Raw genomic sequence first — 15,605 nt, forward strand, 5'->3', positions numbered from 1 at the left:
TATAGATATATGTGTGTGTACACATGTATATATGTATGTATGCAAATTATATACACACATACACATTTTTTTCTTTGTCTCTTCTTATTTTTTCTATGCTATGTGTATATGCATATGCACATATATATGCGTATACATGTGTATGAATATATGTGTTTTTAATGTGTGTGTCTATTTGTGTGGTCTCATAAATGTGTGTCATCTCTCTCCCTCTCATCAGTTTTATTCTATCTTCTTTGTATGTCTCTTATCATTTTTCACCTCATGCATATGTATATGAATATATGTGTATATATGTGTATGCACATGTGTATAGATTACATATATATATATATATATATGTGTGTGTGTGTGTGTGTGTGTGTGTGTGTGTGTGTGTGTGTGTGTGTTTGGATGTGTGTTTGTGTGCATGTATGTAAGTACATGTTTTATAAGTTTTCATTTTCTCTCATATTGTCTCTCTTTCTCTCTCTCTCTCCATTTTTCTCACTCATATATGTTTACATGTGAGTTAACATATATGCATGTACGCATATATTCATTTGTATATATGTATGTGTATATGTATTGTTCATGTGTTTTTATAGTCTATGTGCATTTGTGTGTAGTTTTAGAGCACGTACACATTGCACAACCATGTTTGACCATTAAAACTATTATTTTATCCCATATGTTCAATTTATAAAAACAAAATTCAGTTCATATGTGAGAGAGAGAGAGAGAGTGTGTCTGTGTATGTGAGAGTGAGTGAGAGAATTTTTCAAAGATTCACATTTTCCCTTTTTAAACAAATAATCATTAAAAACAAAATTTACTTCATATGTCACTAGAAAGAGAGTAAGAGAGAGAAGAGCCACACAATTTTTCAAAGATTCACCTTTCCCCTTTCCATGATCATATCCTATGCTCAATTTAAAAAAAGAAAGAGAATGAGAGAGTATGTGTATGTATTCAATGAAAAGCGAGAGTGTGTATGTATATACTTGTGTTCAATTGAGAGAGAGAGAGAGAGAGAGAGAGAGAGAGAGAGAGAGAGGTAATAGAAAATAAGTATAACCCCCACTCACCCTTCAAGAAAAAGCCCTCTTTATTTCTTGAATACCAAACTTCTACTCCTTGTGCCATATAGGCTTGGGAGCCTTCTGGGTGGTTCTGGTTCAGGATCAAGGCAAACATCTAAATTATATATAGAATAGAATATGTGATTTGATACAACAATAATGGAGTGGAGTATATACAAATGTTAGCACAAGACCTGAGACAAATGAGCTAGCACTAAATGGGCTACTAAATTATCCATGAAGGTGCCCAATAATAAGCCTAAGAAATTGCTTAACACCCATGACATGTACATCACTAGCATCCTCTCTTATATCATGGGTGGCTAGTATAACAAAATATTCAATGATGGGGAACAACAAGGCCCTAGGAACCATCGTCATGTCCCATACCACAACAATTATCTACTAGAAACATGTATCACCATAGGATATACAATAATGACAAGTAATGCTAAAAAAGGATGTCTTAAAATAAGTGAATGCACCATTGGTTTGTTTCCACATGGAAAAACACTTCAATGATCTAGTTGATGGTGGAAAATCCATGGTTGCATTGCGCTTCCACAAGACTTTTCATTTCACATGATAGATCCAACTATTTTCATTTTCTATAATTAGGATTTGAGTATGGTTGTAGAGAATGCATCCACAAAACCATACAAAATTTTCACTCATGTTAAAGGTAAGGCAGTTGATTCATAGGCACTCCTAAAGGTATGCGTGAAAATTATAGATCCTAAAGAGAGATATTAATCACAACGTGAGTCCATGAGGCATTGATGGCACTTCATATTGATTCCTTTCATAAGAGAGATTATGATTAGCTTGTAGGGATATTTAAGCATTTATTGGGACACTCTCCCTTAGAAGATGAATACTTGGTGATGATTTGTTATTGCCTTTCAAACAAGATGTAACCTGCTATACTTCAAAATTTTGGGCAAAAGATTCTATCAAGTCTTGATGCATGCATAGGTAGAGAGGGACTAGAATCTTTCTTGTTCAGTCACCTTTAAGGGGGATTTGTTGGGGGTAAAGGCACATGTCCCTAGCCACCCGTGTATTAGTTACACTAACAATACTTGCACTATGTATTAGTTACCCGCACATATATACACTACAAGTGGTGGGCACCCATCACTGTCACTTTATTCTTTATTCTTTCAGAGACACTTGAATAAAGGGAAAGCCGGTCACACATTGTGATGATTGGAATTCCCAAACCTTCTCTCTCTCTCTCTCTCTCTCTCTCTCTCTCTCTCTCTCTCTCTCTCTCTCTCTCTCTCTCTCTTTTGCTCTTGCCCTTGCTCCTTCCACCATAGCTCTTGCTTCCACTCCGTGCTTCTACTTCAAGGCTTACTCCCTTCAACTAGTATTAGAGCATTCTTCTTCATGAGCGGCATTGCTTCATCTTTCATTCGAGCTACCTACAATAGGGACCCATCATTGGTAGCCATTGCATCATCTATTGAGATTCGTATCGATCATCTATTGCTCCAGCACTCATCAAGACCTCTTGAGGCCTAATCTAGGACCTTGGTAGAGGTCATTTATCACTATTTTAAGCCCTACGATGGGCAACAAAGGCAACAACAACTCTGCACTAGTTTGCAGGCTGATTAGGACAACACTCCTCCAACATTTCCTCCTCATTGGTCTACTCATTGCGAACACTTAGAACTCCTCCAAGATGCTCAACATTGGGCTTGCCATTGGCTTTAACCCTTGACATTGAGATTGGGCAGCTTGTATGCATAAATGATGCCCATTCATGCTTGGTTGATGCCCATATATTTGGGGATAGTTACCCATTGATTGGAGATCATTTTGGAGCTAATTTAAACACTGTTCTTGCTCAGTTTAACAAAGATTTGGTTGCTATAATAAGCAAGGCTGAAGCTCACTTTGTCAGTGAAATACATGCCTATTGCTTCTCGGGTCATTACCAAGTATTCAGGGTGTTATACCGATGCTTATACTTGATGTCACATGCTATGTTATGGTTTTGGAATGCCTTTGAGCAATGACTGAAGCTCATTTTGATTGACATTGCCTCTCATTTGCCTACAACAAGCATTCTTTGATATAGTTTATGCCTCTTATCCTTAGATGATACTTGGGAAATCCTCTTAGATATTTATGTCTAATATGGATGCTACATGTCTTGGCTGTGCTTGACGCTTATTGGGCTTTGCATTTGACTTGCATTTGAGTTATTTTGGAGTTTTGGACATTGACATTAGTTGTCAACTACTTCTTAGATGTTACATCAGACACTTTGCCGATTGCTTTCACTTAGATGCTTTGAATGTATCCACTTGGATCTTGGATATCTAATGCTATGTACATGATGCATCTAAGCTTTGCTTGCTCATTCCGCATCTAACTTTGTTCTAGTGGGAGTCACTTCATTAACTTTGATGTTGCATAGAGCTTGTGGTCATGCAATTGAGCTTGATTATTGACACATTGGGATATTCACTTTATGTACATGCTCTCTTTACATGCTATATGCCTACAGTTTATGCCTTGAGGGATGATCCGAGTTGACGCTTTTCTTGGATTGGAACCAACCTCTATCAAGCCATTGTCAGTTATGCATACACTTGACTTGGATCTTTATTGAGATTTTGCTCAATCAGTCATGCCTTTGGTTGGTCTCTTCGGTTACCCCAAGACCTACCACATGCATGATTGGTATGCCAATTGATGTATTCCACTGTGGGATATTCACTTTATGTACATGCTATATGCCTGAAGTTTATGCCTTGAGGGATGAATCTGAGTTTTTTCTTGGACTAGCACTGACCTCTGTCAAGTCATTGTCAGTTATTGACACAGTGGGATATTTACTTTATGTACATGCTATATGCTTGCAGTTTATGCCTTGAGGAATGATCTAAGTTGACACTTTTCTTGGACTAGCACTGACCTCTATCAAGTCATTGCCAATTATGCAGAATCCTGTCTTGAGTCTTTATTGAGATTTTTCTCAATCAGTCATGCCTTTGGTTGGTCACTTCAATTACCCCAAGACACTTGCTACATGCTACTTGTCTTATGTGTGCTGGTGGCTACTAGAGTTTCTTAAATATCCTGTGCATGATGCAAGATAACACATGGTAGTTCCAGTTTGTCATGTCTCAATGATAGCTTAGTTTTGGCTTGGTTTTCTTACTGTTATACTTTATTTATAGCAAATTGTAACTGTAGATTTTGATAGTTTTTATGAGGGTAGTCACTTTTATTTAACAGTTCTTTGCATTGAGTTTGCTGACAACTCATTACTTGGTCAGTACCCTTCTTGATCTAGCAGTGGTTTTGGGGCTAATAAACAGGTTATTATAGCCACCTGTTTTGCCCTTTTTTGTGCATTTACTTGGTCTCAATATGGCTAGTGGTTCCAATGATAGTGTTGTCTTTAATATTGACAAGTTGGATGGCACCAACTACAACTATTGGAAGGCCCAAATTTGGCAAGTTTTAGTGCAAAAAATGTAGGTTAAGCTTTTGACGCATGAGGGCATCAAGCCTAAACATATTGATATAGATGGTTGGGTTGAATTAGATGATCTATGTAAGTCCACCATCAAATTGTCCCTTTGTAAGTAGGTGTTCTATAATGTTGTCTCTGATGGGTAGTCTGCATGGGACTTATGGGAAAAGATTTGTAATGTCTATGACAAGTAGAGCCCTGCTTCTCAGATAAAGGAGGGCACTTCCATGTCAGTCCACTTAAATAAGTTTCATTTTATTATTAGACATTTATCTTAGTAGGGGATTGAATTCAAGGGCAATCTCTCCCCTTTGTTTCTCTTGCTTATACTACTTGAATCATGGGATACATTTCACACTACTATGTGTGTCAACATGCCTACTGATGGGCTAGACTTATAGGGTGTAGAGGGTGCACTCTTGAATGAAGAAGTTAACAGAAAGAATATCGACGCTTCCCACACCTCTCATGCTTTGACAGTTACATGCAATAATGGTAGGAGTAGTAATGACTGCCGTGGGAGAGACTCTCAGCAGTCTCATTCTTAGTCACGTGGATAGTCTCGTAGTAAGTCCCATGGCTGTAAGTCCTCATTAACTTGTCATTATTGTGGGAAAGCAAGGCATATTCAGCCATAGTGCCATAGAATGTATGAGGACAAGCGTAAGGAAAAGGGAAAGGGTAAAGTATAGGACAAAAATGATAATCACAGCATGATTCCTAGCAAGTTAGGCATTAGGATTGAAGAGATTAATGTTGTGCAAACTGATTTTGATGATGATTTCATACTTGCAGCTTCTTCTCTTGATACTTCACATTTGATTGATGCTTTGTCAAGGTATCCCTAGTATTGGCTGATAGATTCAGGGACTTCCTTTCATGTGACCCCTCATATAGAGAATGGTTCCACTCCTATCATAGTTTGAGTGGATCTGTCAATTTGGATAATGACATGGCCCTAGAGATAGTTGGTAATGGTGACATCCCGGTTGAAGTTGCATGTTTACTTTTCATGATGTACATCATGTATTAGATCTCACAAAGAGCCTTATCTCTGTTGGCACTTTGGATGATGTAGGTTATGTAATTTCTTTTGGTGATTCCTCATGGAAGATTAAATGTGGAAATCTTGTCATTGCACGTGATATTAAGTTCAATACTCTCTACCCCTTGCTTGTATCTGGGTGGGTGTCAATTGACCATGTTTTGGTAGTGGATGTAGTTCCATATGTATCTCTTTGGCATCCTCGCTTTGGGCATATGTCCTTGGAAGGCATGAAAATGCTTACCCATTTGCGGTATTTTATCTCCCTTGACTATAAGTGCTGTGAGTCTTGTGATCATTGTTTATATGGCTAGCAGATACATAATATGTATAAAATTTCTGGTATGACACACATGGGTGAGCCATTGGCTCTCATTCATTCGGATGTATATGGTTCCATGTCCTTCAAGTCATTAGGTGGCACAAAGTATTTTGTTACCTTCATTGATGACTATATGCATAAAGTCTGGGCATATCCTATTAAGCAAAAATCAGAAGTCTTGGCTACATTTCAATATTGGCTTACTTTAGTAGAGAACCAATCTGGGTATAGGCTGAAATGCCTAAGGTTTGATCATGGGGGTGAGTATGTCTCTAAAGCCTTTAAGCAATTTTGTAATGAAAGGGGTATTAAGTCTCGATTGACTACCCCGTATACCCCACCCCAAAATGGTATAACAAAGCACATGAATAGGACAATTCAGGAGCGAGTTCACTATATGTAGAGCTAGTCAGGCTTCCCACAATATTTTTGGGCTAAGGTTACTACTACCATACACTTGATTAACAGGTCCCCATGTACTGCTCTTGACTATCAAGTTGTAGAGGAGGTATGGTTTGGAAAACCTCCTTCATATGCTCATTTGTACGTCTTTAGTTGTGAGGATTTCTACCATGTATCCAAGGACAAGTGCAATAAGCTAGATCCTAAGTCTAAGATATGCATCTTCCATGGTTATGGAGATGTAAGTGAGATGGGCTATCGCCTATGGGTTCCACATGCTCAAAATATTATCTACAACCATGATGTTATTTTCCATGGGGAGAAAATGCATAAGCCACCTGAGCATATTGTTGAGATACGCAAAGTGATCTTTTAGGAGGAGCCTCTTGCTACTATGCAACCATCTGCCATGGTGGCTGATGCTCGAATGGCCTAGGTTCTTGATACTCCATAGGATGTCTATGCCCCTTAGCCTATTTTGAGGTGGTCTACTAGAGATAGACAACAACCTACGCAGTTTGAGCCCTCTATGGATTATGTTATGGTGACCAATGGTGGTGAGCCTCTTACTTATGATGAGGCCATGCACATAGGTGATAGTCACTCTTGGGAGAGAGCCATGCAGTCGGACTATGACTCACTGTAGAAAAATCATATGTGGGATTCGGATCCCTTGCCTAGTGGAAAGCATGCCTTGCCATCTAAGTGGGTGTACAAGTTGAAAAGTACCCCTAAACACCCCAAGCCAACATACAAGGCCAGATTGGTTGCTAACGGTTTCAAGCAAGAGCATGGTGTGGACTTTGATGAAGTTTTTTCTCATGTTGTTAAGATGACTACTCTACGTCTGATACTGGCTTTGGTTGCTCATCTTGACTTGGATCTTTATCGGATGGATATCAAGATGGCTTTTCTTCATGGGGACTTGCATGATGAGATTTACATGGACTACGCTAGGGGCTTTATGCTTTTATGCATTCACAGGGATATTCACGCTATAATATGGATCTGTGTTTATAAATAAAGAAAGCTCATGATGATAGCCTTATAATTTTGATCCTCTATGTAGATGATATGTTGATTGCTGGGAGTGCTCATGATGAGCTGGATGCTAAAAGTTAGCTCAAGAAGAGCTTTGAGTTGAAGGACATGAAACAAGTCTCAGGTATTCTTGGGATTCACATTATACGCAATTTCTCTAAGGGGCTCCTTTATTTATCACAAAAGGAGTACATCTAGAAGGTCCTTAAGTAGTTTCATCTACGGGATGTTAAGCCTATTGGCTATCCTTTACCTTCTCACATGAAGGTTAGTTTGGCCGATTTTCCATTGTCTGATGAGCAAAAGACCGAGATGGCCAAGATCCCTTATGCAATATACTGGGCACTTTGATGTATGCCATGATAGCCACTTGCCCCAACATAGCATTTATAGTAGGAGTCATGGCATGCTATATGGCTACACCTAGTTGACGACATTGGGATGCTGTCAAAGGTATCATTAGGTACATGAAGGGCACAACATCTATGTGCATCTTCCAGGTGGCCAAGATACATGAGTCATGGGATACACTAACTCTGATTATGTAGGACATGCAGATAGTAGGGAGTTCGTCTCTGGCTACGTCTTCATCTTTGCTGGAGTTGTTGTTTCTTGGATGTCCAGGGTGTAGAAATGCACGAACCTATCTACTACAGAGGCAGAGTATGTTGCAGCCACTAAGGCTTGCAAGGAGGCTCTCTATTAGGCCAAACCTTGGTATTACTGATATAGTCTCTACACTACATTTGGATTCTATGAGTGCTATTCCATTAGCCAAGAATCTAGTCTTCTATGTGAAGATGAACCACATTGAGATATGTTACCACTTTATTTGAGAGGCCATTGAGGACAAGTCCATTGAGCTTGTTAAGAGCTCAACTAACCAAAATCTTGTAGATCTACTCACTAAAAGTCTCTCAACAAAGTGTTTTGCCTGCCTTAGGAAGTTTATGAGAGTTGGATGAGATGACATCTTTCCTCATCCTCTTGTACTTATGTACATTTGTACTTTGTCACTTTTTTCTTGTTCTCTCCTCACTAGAGGCACATTCACCTTTAAGTGGGAGGTTGTTGGGGGTAAAAGCACCTATGCATAATTACCAGTGTATTAGTTAGACTGACAATACTTGCACCATGTATTAGTTACCCACACACTTATATATTGCAAGTGGCATGTGCCCATCACTGTCACTTTATTCTTTATTCTTTTAGTGACATTTGAATAAAGGGAAGGTTGGCCGCACATTGTGACTGTTGGAGTTCCCATATCGTATTCCTTCCACCATAGCTCTTACGTTTGCTCCGTGCTTCCACTTCAAGGCTAACTCCCTTTAGGGTCTTTTTCGTACTCTATCTTAGTCTACAACATTCTCTCCAAATGAGATATTACTATTTTCCTATATGGGTGTTCTTTCCATGTTTGAAGTAGAGGTCAAAGCCATTGCCATTGCTCGTGGTAAAGTTCTTATATACCCCCTCCTACTAAACCTTGTATGTTTTGAGATTCAAGACTCCATGGGTTTTGAGTTGATTTGTGAGATTCATTCAGTTCCCTTACATGACACATGCTATGTATGCCTAAATCCAATTGTTTTGTAGGGGACTATTGAAGAAATATCCAAGAGGATGAAGTTTAGTCCCCTTACAATAGAGTCTTCAAATGAAGTTACGAAAGGCATACCAATTGTAGAAGCTAAAGAGGTATAGGCTATTAAAGAAAAGTCGTGTTAGCTCAAAACAGCTCAACAAATGATGGGACTAGATGGAATGCTTAATCTTTCAAGCACTCTACTCTCAATAGTACAAGCTAGCTCTCACCTAATCAACTTGTACTCTATGCTTTGGGCCACCTAGTGTATTCCATACTCTCTACCATGTTGTGGAAGCATAAAAGAATGACTCAATGAGTACAACATTAGTAGATTCCATTTTCCCTCTTTCATTATAGTTAAGGCTATGAAGCAATAGCAAAGAATGGTCTCATCATCATTGGTGAGCATCAAATATTGGAGCCTACTCCTCTTCAATCCAATCACCCTTGCCACCACAAGCAAAGAGAAGGAAGAAGAGGAAATGAAGCAAGAAGAAGAGAATGGAATCTCCTTCTCTCTCTCTCTCTCTCTCTCTCTCTCTCTCTCTCTCTCTCTCTCTCTCTCTCTCTCTCTAGCTATGTCTATTATGGAAGCAAGAAGAAAAAGAGTAGCACAATGAGAAGTTTTAGACAGTTATATGTAGTGATGAGAGAGGGATACTTATAGTCAATGAAGACTCTAACATATGCATTGAACAATGCTACCAAGTCTCAAGATTGGAACAAGTAAATTTTTTCTATTCCATGGGTATTGACATTATAGATCATTGGGAGTTAAACCTTCTATACAGTACTGAATCATGTTTCCCTAAGTAGGGATAACATGTTGGATCCAATCTCTCCTTACTTAAAGCCTTACAAAAAGTGAGCCATGCACAATTGCATTCTTGGTTACTTGTTGTATGCTTCCCTTGGCTTTAATCTGTACTTAGCTCTCCAAGCCTTGCTATCTTTGCAATAAAAGGCAAGATTTTCTGTCAATCTAATATAACCACATTCTAAAAGTGAGTATATTTCTTAAATTTGGTGATTGACTAGAGGAATTAGTAATACAATCCTAAGGGTTGGTGGGATCACTAAGTTTAACATGATAGGGATGTCAAGTCTAGGTTGTGAAATGGTAGACTTCTCATCAAGTGGTTCAGAGACTTTATCCTCTTCTATTAAATGTAAGTTGAGTGGAATTTTGGAGCATATAGTGTGGCCAACTTAAAGATATTGATGAGTTGCTTGACTTTCTCAAGGTCTAGTTGGGGAATTGAAGTGGTCTTGTGGGTGTAGAAGCCTTGCTATCAAACAAGAGTTTAGGGTGTTTGGGGGCTTAGACTATTGGAGGCTTTCCTATGGTTAGATTTTTTGGTGGTTTGTTCTCTTAAGTATCATCATAGATAAGCTACGGTGAACCTACTCTTAGGGGTTCCATCAACACTTTTCCATTATTTTAGGAGCCTATGGACAGTTGATAGGTGAGGCCAAGTCTATGTGTCCTTGTTTCGAAGATTTGCTAGCTCTTATAACCAATTTTTTAAAGGTTTAAAACCATATTTTCCTTAGCATAATTGCCTTCAGCTCTTGGATGCTCAATGTCAAAGTTGTACTTGAAAGATACTTGTATGTGTGTAGCTTGGTCTTTAAGCTTTGAATATCATCTTCCTCTACTGGCTTTGTGGTAGGCTTGAAGTACTTATAGATATAGTTCATGCCAAATCTAAGGGGGGCTAACAAATGAAATCTTTACTCTTTTGTTTTATATGATCCACATCATCTTATATTATTGGGGATCCCCTATAACTTCTTGAAGTCCATGAGTTGGGGGCTAGTTGATCTTATAACTACTTTACTTGTTGTACTTATTGTTGAAAGGGCAAGTAGGAGTAGAGTGAGAGAGAAGCACAAGTAGAAGCAAGAGAGCAATGGATATGGAGGTTTGAACTTAAGGGAGCAAGACCGGTATGTGAGAACTCCAATAGTCATAATGGGTGACTTGCCTTCCCTTTATTCCATAGTAAAGAATAAAAATAAACTTGATATAGATGGGTAGTGCTACCTGCAGAGCATACAAGTGTGTAGGCACTAAGTACAATTTAAATATAGGTAGCTAGGCTTAGGCAGCCTTTAACCCCCAACAATCTCCCACTTAAAGGAGAATGTGCCAAGAGTAAGAATAAAGAAAATACAAAATGCACATATGAGTACAAGTGCATGAGGAAATATGTCATCTCATCCTATATCTATCATCTTCCTAAGGAAGGCATAATATTCCACTTAGAGACTTTTAGTAAGCATATTAGCAAGATTATTGCTTGTAGAGATCTTGACAAGCTTTATTTGCTTGTTCTTAGTGTCCTCTCTAATAAAGTGATAACAAACCTCAATGTGCTCGGGGTCTTCACATGAAAGATTACATGCCAATTGGATAGCACTCATAGAAGTGATACTAAGGTCTGCAACTAGGCGGCCAACCATAGGGCCTCCTTGCAAGTCTCAATGGTTGCAATGTACTTAGTCTTACTAGTAGACAAGGCATTGCATTTCTACACCCTAGAAATCCGAGACACAATACCTTCAACAAAGTAAAGATATAGCTAGAGGTGGACTTCCCACTATCTACATATCCTGCATAATCTAAGTTAGTATAGTCCACAACTCTAGTATCCAAGCTATCATAGAAAAGACACAAGTCTATAGTATACATCAAGCTGCCTATTGCGAATGCATAGGGAACCTTGACTATCTCTAGCATCTCATCATTTGACTAGGGACAATCTACATGATTGACATTCACATGGGAAGGTAAAGGAGTTCCAATAGGCTTATCACCTTGTATATGAAACCGCTTAAGTACTGTGTGTGAATGTACTCCTTCTTTGATAAGTACAAGAGTCCCTTAAAGTAGTTGCATGTAATGTGCATGCCAAGTATGTGCGAAGCATGACCCATGTGCTTTATCTGAAAGCTCTTCTTGACCTAAGTCTTCAAAGCATGCAGCTCATCGTGAGTACTCCCAATAATTAGCATATTATCAACATATAATACTAAAATGATAAGGCTGCCATCATGGGTCTTCTTCATGTAAAGGCACAAAGTTATAGTGCTATGGTATAGGATTGTGAACGCATGAAGGCATCAAACTTATGATACCATCCCCTAGGTGCATGCTTAAGTTTTATAAAGAATCTTTCTCAACTTGCACATATGTATTCCATGCCCTTTTCCACAAAGCCCTTAGGCTATTGTATATAAATGTCCTTATGCAAGCCTCCATAGAGAAAAATCATCTTAACATCCATTTGATACAAATCCAAGTCCAATTATGCAACCAAGTAAAAAAAACTAAGCAAAGGGGTAGTCATCTTGACTAGAGAAGAGAAGATCTCATTAAAGTCAATGCACTTCTCTTGTTTAGAACCATTTGCAACCAATCGAGCCTCGTATGCTAGCTTAGGGAGATTAGGGGTGCTTTTTAGCTTATATACCCATTTGCAACCAATCGAGCCTCATATGCTAGCTTAGGGCGATTAGGGGTGCTTTTTAGCTTATATACCCACTTTCATAGAAATACATGTTTACCTTTAGGCAAAAAGGCCGAATCCCAAGCATGATTGTTCTATAAAGAGTCAAACTCAAACTACATAGCTCTTTTCCAAGTGAAACTATCACATAGATGCATAGCATTCTCATAAGTAAGGGACTCATTAGAATCTATCATACATGACATAATGCATAGCAGATTCATAACAATCATAAAGAGGGGAGGCTCTAGTAGAGTATCACAAGACTAGCTATGGAGTCGAGACGTCTTGTCCTATCTATAGATCATCAATATGGTTCTATACAATAGGTTGATCCTAGGCCACTAGAGCATCAACAAAGGTAAGCCATATAACTAGGGTTGGCTATACTATGTTAGGAGGATTTTCCTGAAAGATTACCCTATACACCTCAATGACTTGCTTGACTTGTGGAGTAGAAGGTGAAAGCATAAGCAAAAACAAGAAGGAAGCAAGAGCTATGGAGGCTCAAGTAAGGAGAGAGAAACATGTGTGGAAACTCCAATAGTCATAATGTGTGACCTACCTTTCCTTATTCTATTGCCATTAAAAGAATAAAGATAAAGTGATGGATATGGATGCCCACCACTTATAATGTACAGGTGTGTAGGTATTGCATACAAGTAAATGTAGATGGCTAGGCACAAGTGGTCTTTAATCCCCAATAACCTTCCACTTAAAGGCAAATGTGCCTTAGTGAATGATGAGCAAAAGAAAAAAGAGAATAGTATAATATGTATATATAGAGTACAACAAGAGGAGAAAATATGTCATCTCATCCTATGTGCATCAACTTCTTAAGGAAGACATATTGTTCCATTAGAATACTTTTAGTGAGCAAATCTAGAGGATTTGTATTTGTAGGGATTTTGACAAGCTCAAGGCACTTTTCCTCTGCCACCTCTATGGTGAAGTGCTAAAGCACCTCAATATGCTTTGTCTTTGTATAAAAGATCTCAGATTATGGGCCAACTAAATGTGACACTCATTGAATCCAAATGTAGTATAGGAGTCATAGCCATACCAAGATTTGTAACCAGATGGCCCTAAGCATAGGGCCTCCTTGAGCAGGCCTCAGTGGTGGTAGCAATGTAATCGATTACACGTGGAAATCTTGTAATTGCACATGGTACTAAGTCCTATACTCTCTACCCCTTGCTCGTATCTTGGTCAATTGACCATGTTTTGGTAGTGGATGCAGTTCCACATATATCATTTTGGCATTGTCATCTTGGGCATATGTCCTTGAAAGGAATGAAAATGCTTACATGTTTGCAGTATCTTCTGCCCCTTGACTATAAGTGCTTCGAGTCTCTTGATCATTGTTTATATGGAAGGCCATGAGGAATCACCAAAAGAAACTACATAACCTGCATCATCTGTAATGCCAACATAGATAAGGCTCTTTGTGAGAGATGGTACATGATATACATCATAAAGAGTAAATATGCAACCTGAACCATGCAGCTAGACATCACTAGTACAAACTATCTCTAGTACCAGGTCTTACCCAAACAAATAGATCCAATAGAATTGCAATAGGAGTGAAACCACTCTCTATGTGGGGTCACATGAAAGAAAGCCCTTGAATCTATCGGTCAACATTGAGTATACCCTAACAAAGCATTAGTCAACTGTGAAGTATCAAGAAAAGCAGCTGCAAGTATAAAATCATCATCAAAATCAGTTTGCACAACATTAATCTCTTCAATCTTAACACCTCACTTGCTAGGGATAATGCTGCAAGCATCATTTTTACCCTGTATTTTACCCTTGCTCTTTTCTTTACACTTGTCCTCGTGCATTTTATGGCACTATGGCCAAATATGTCGTGCTTTCCCACATTAGTAACAAGTCAATAAGGCCTTAGGCCATGGGACTTATTGTGAGACTATCCACGTGACTAAGAATGAGACTACTAAGAGTCTCTTCCACGACTATCATTACTGCTCCTACCATTATTACCTCTAACTATCAAAGTGTGAGAGGTGTAGGAAGCATCAATATTCTTTCTGTTAACCTCTTCATTCAAGAGTGTACCTACACCCTATAACTCTAGCCCATTAGTAGGCATGTTTACACACATAGCAGTACGAAATGTATCCCATGATTCAAGTAGTGTAACAAAGAGGAACAATGGGGGGAGATTGCCCTTGAATTCAATCCCATGTGAAGACAAATGGCTAAGAATAGAATGAAACTCATTTAAGTGGGGTGACATGGAAGTTTCCTCCTTCATATAAAGGTCCATGAGTTGCTTTAGCCAACACATCTGAGAAGCAAGGCTCTACTTGTCATAGATATTGTGAATCTTTTCCCATAAGTCCCATGCAGACTTCCCATCAAAGACAACATTATAGAATACTTGCTTAGAGATAGATAATATGATGGTGGACTTACATAGCTCATCAATTTCTCTGCTTCAATATGTTCAAGCTTGATAGCCTCATGTTTCAAAGGCTTAACCTGCATTTTTTCCTCTAAAACTTGCCAGATTTGGACCTTCCAATAGCTATAATTGGTGCCATCCAACTTGTCAATATTAAAGATACCACTATCATTGGAACCACTAGATATACTGAGACCAAGTGAATGCAAAAAAGGACAAAACAAGTTGTTGTAATAACATACAAATTAGCCCCAAAACCACTACCAAATCAAGTTGAAAACACAGGATAATGACCAAGTAATAAACAGTCCAAAGAACTATCAAATGGAGATGATTGCTTGCATAAACAAAGCAATAAATTGCAATTATAGCATGCTAAAAATGAAGTATAATAGTAAGAAATCAATGCCAACGAGGGGCAATCACTAATATAAGACAAACTGCAAGTACCAAGAAATCACTCCAACTAGCAGTGAGTGAATATACGACTGGCACCGAGCAACGAATCAATGTGTCAGACTAAGATCCATCCCATAGGCATAACTATCATGCATAGAGTGGGTCTCACAGGTAACAGAAGAGACCAACCAAAGGCACAATGGACTGAGCAATGTAACGGAAGCTCAATACATAACCAACCAAGATGCATACATCATTGGCAACATTATGACAGAGATAGGTGCCGGCCCAAGAGTAATGTCAAATCA

The sequence above is a fragment of the Lygodium microphyllum genome, chromosome 13 (assembly GCF_053477565.2).
Source record: "Lygodium microphyllum isolate KBCC chromosome 13, Lygodium_microphyllum_v1.1.10, whole genome shotgun sequence".
Taxonomy (NCBI): Eukaryota; Viridiplantae; Streptophyta; class Polypodiopsida; order Schizaeales; family Lygodiaceae; genus Lygodium; species Lygodium microphyllum.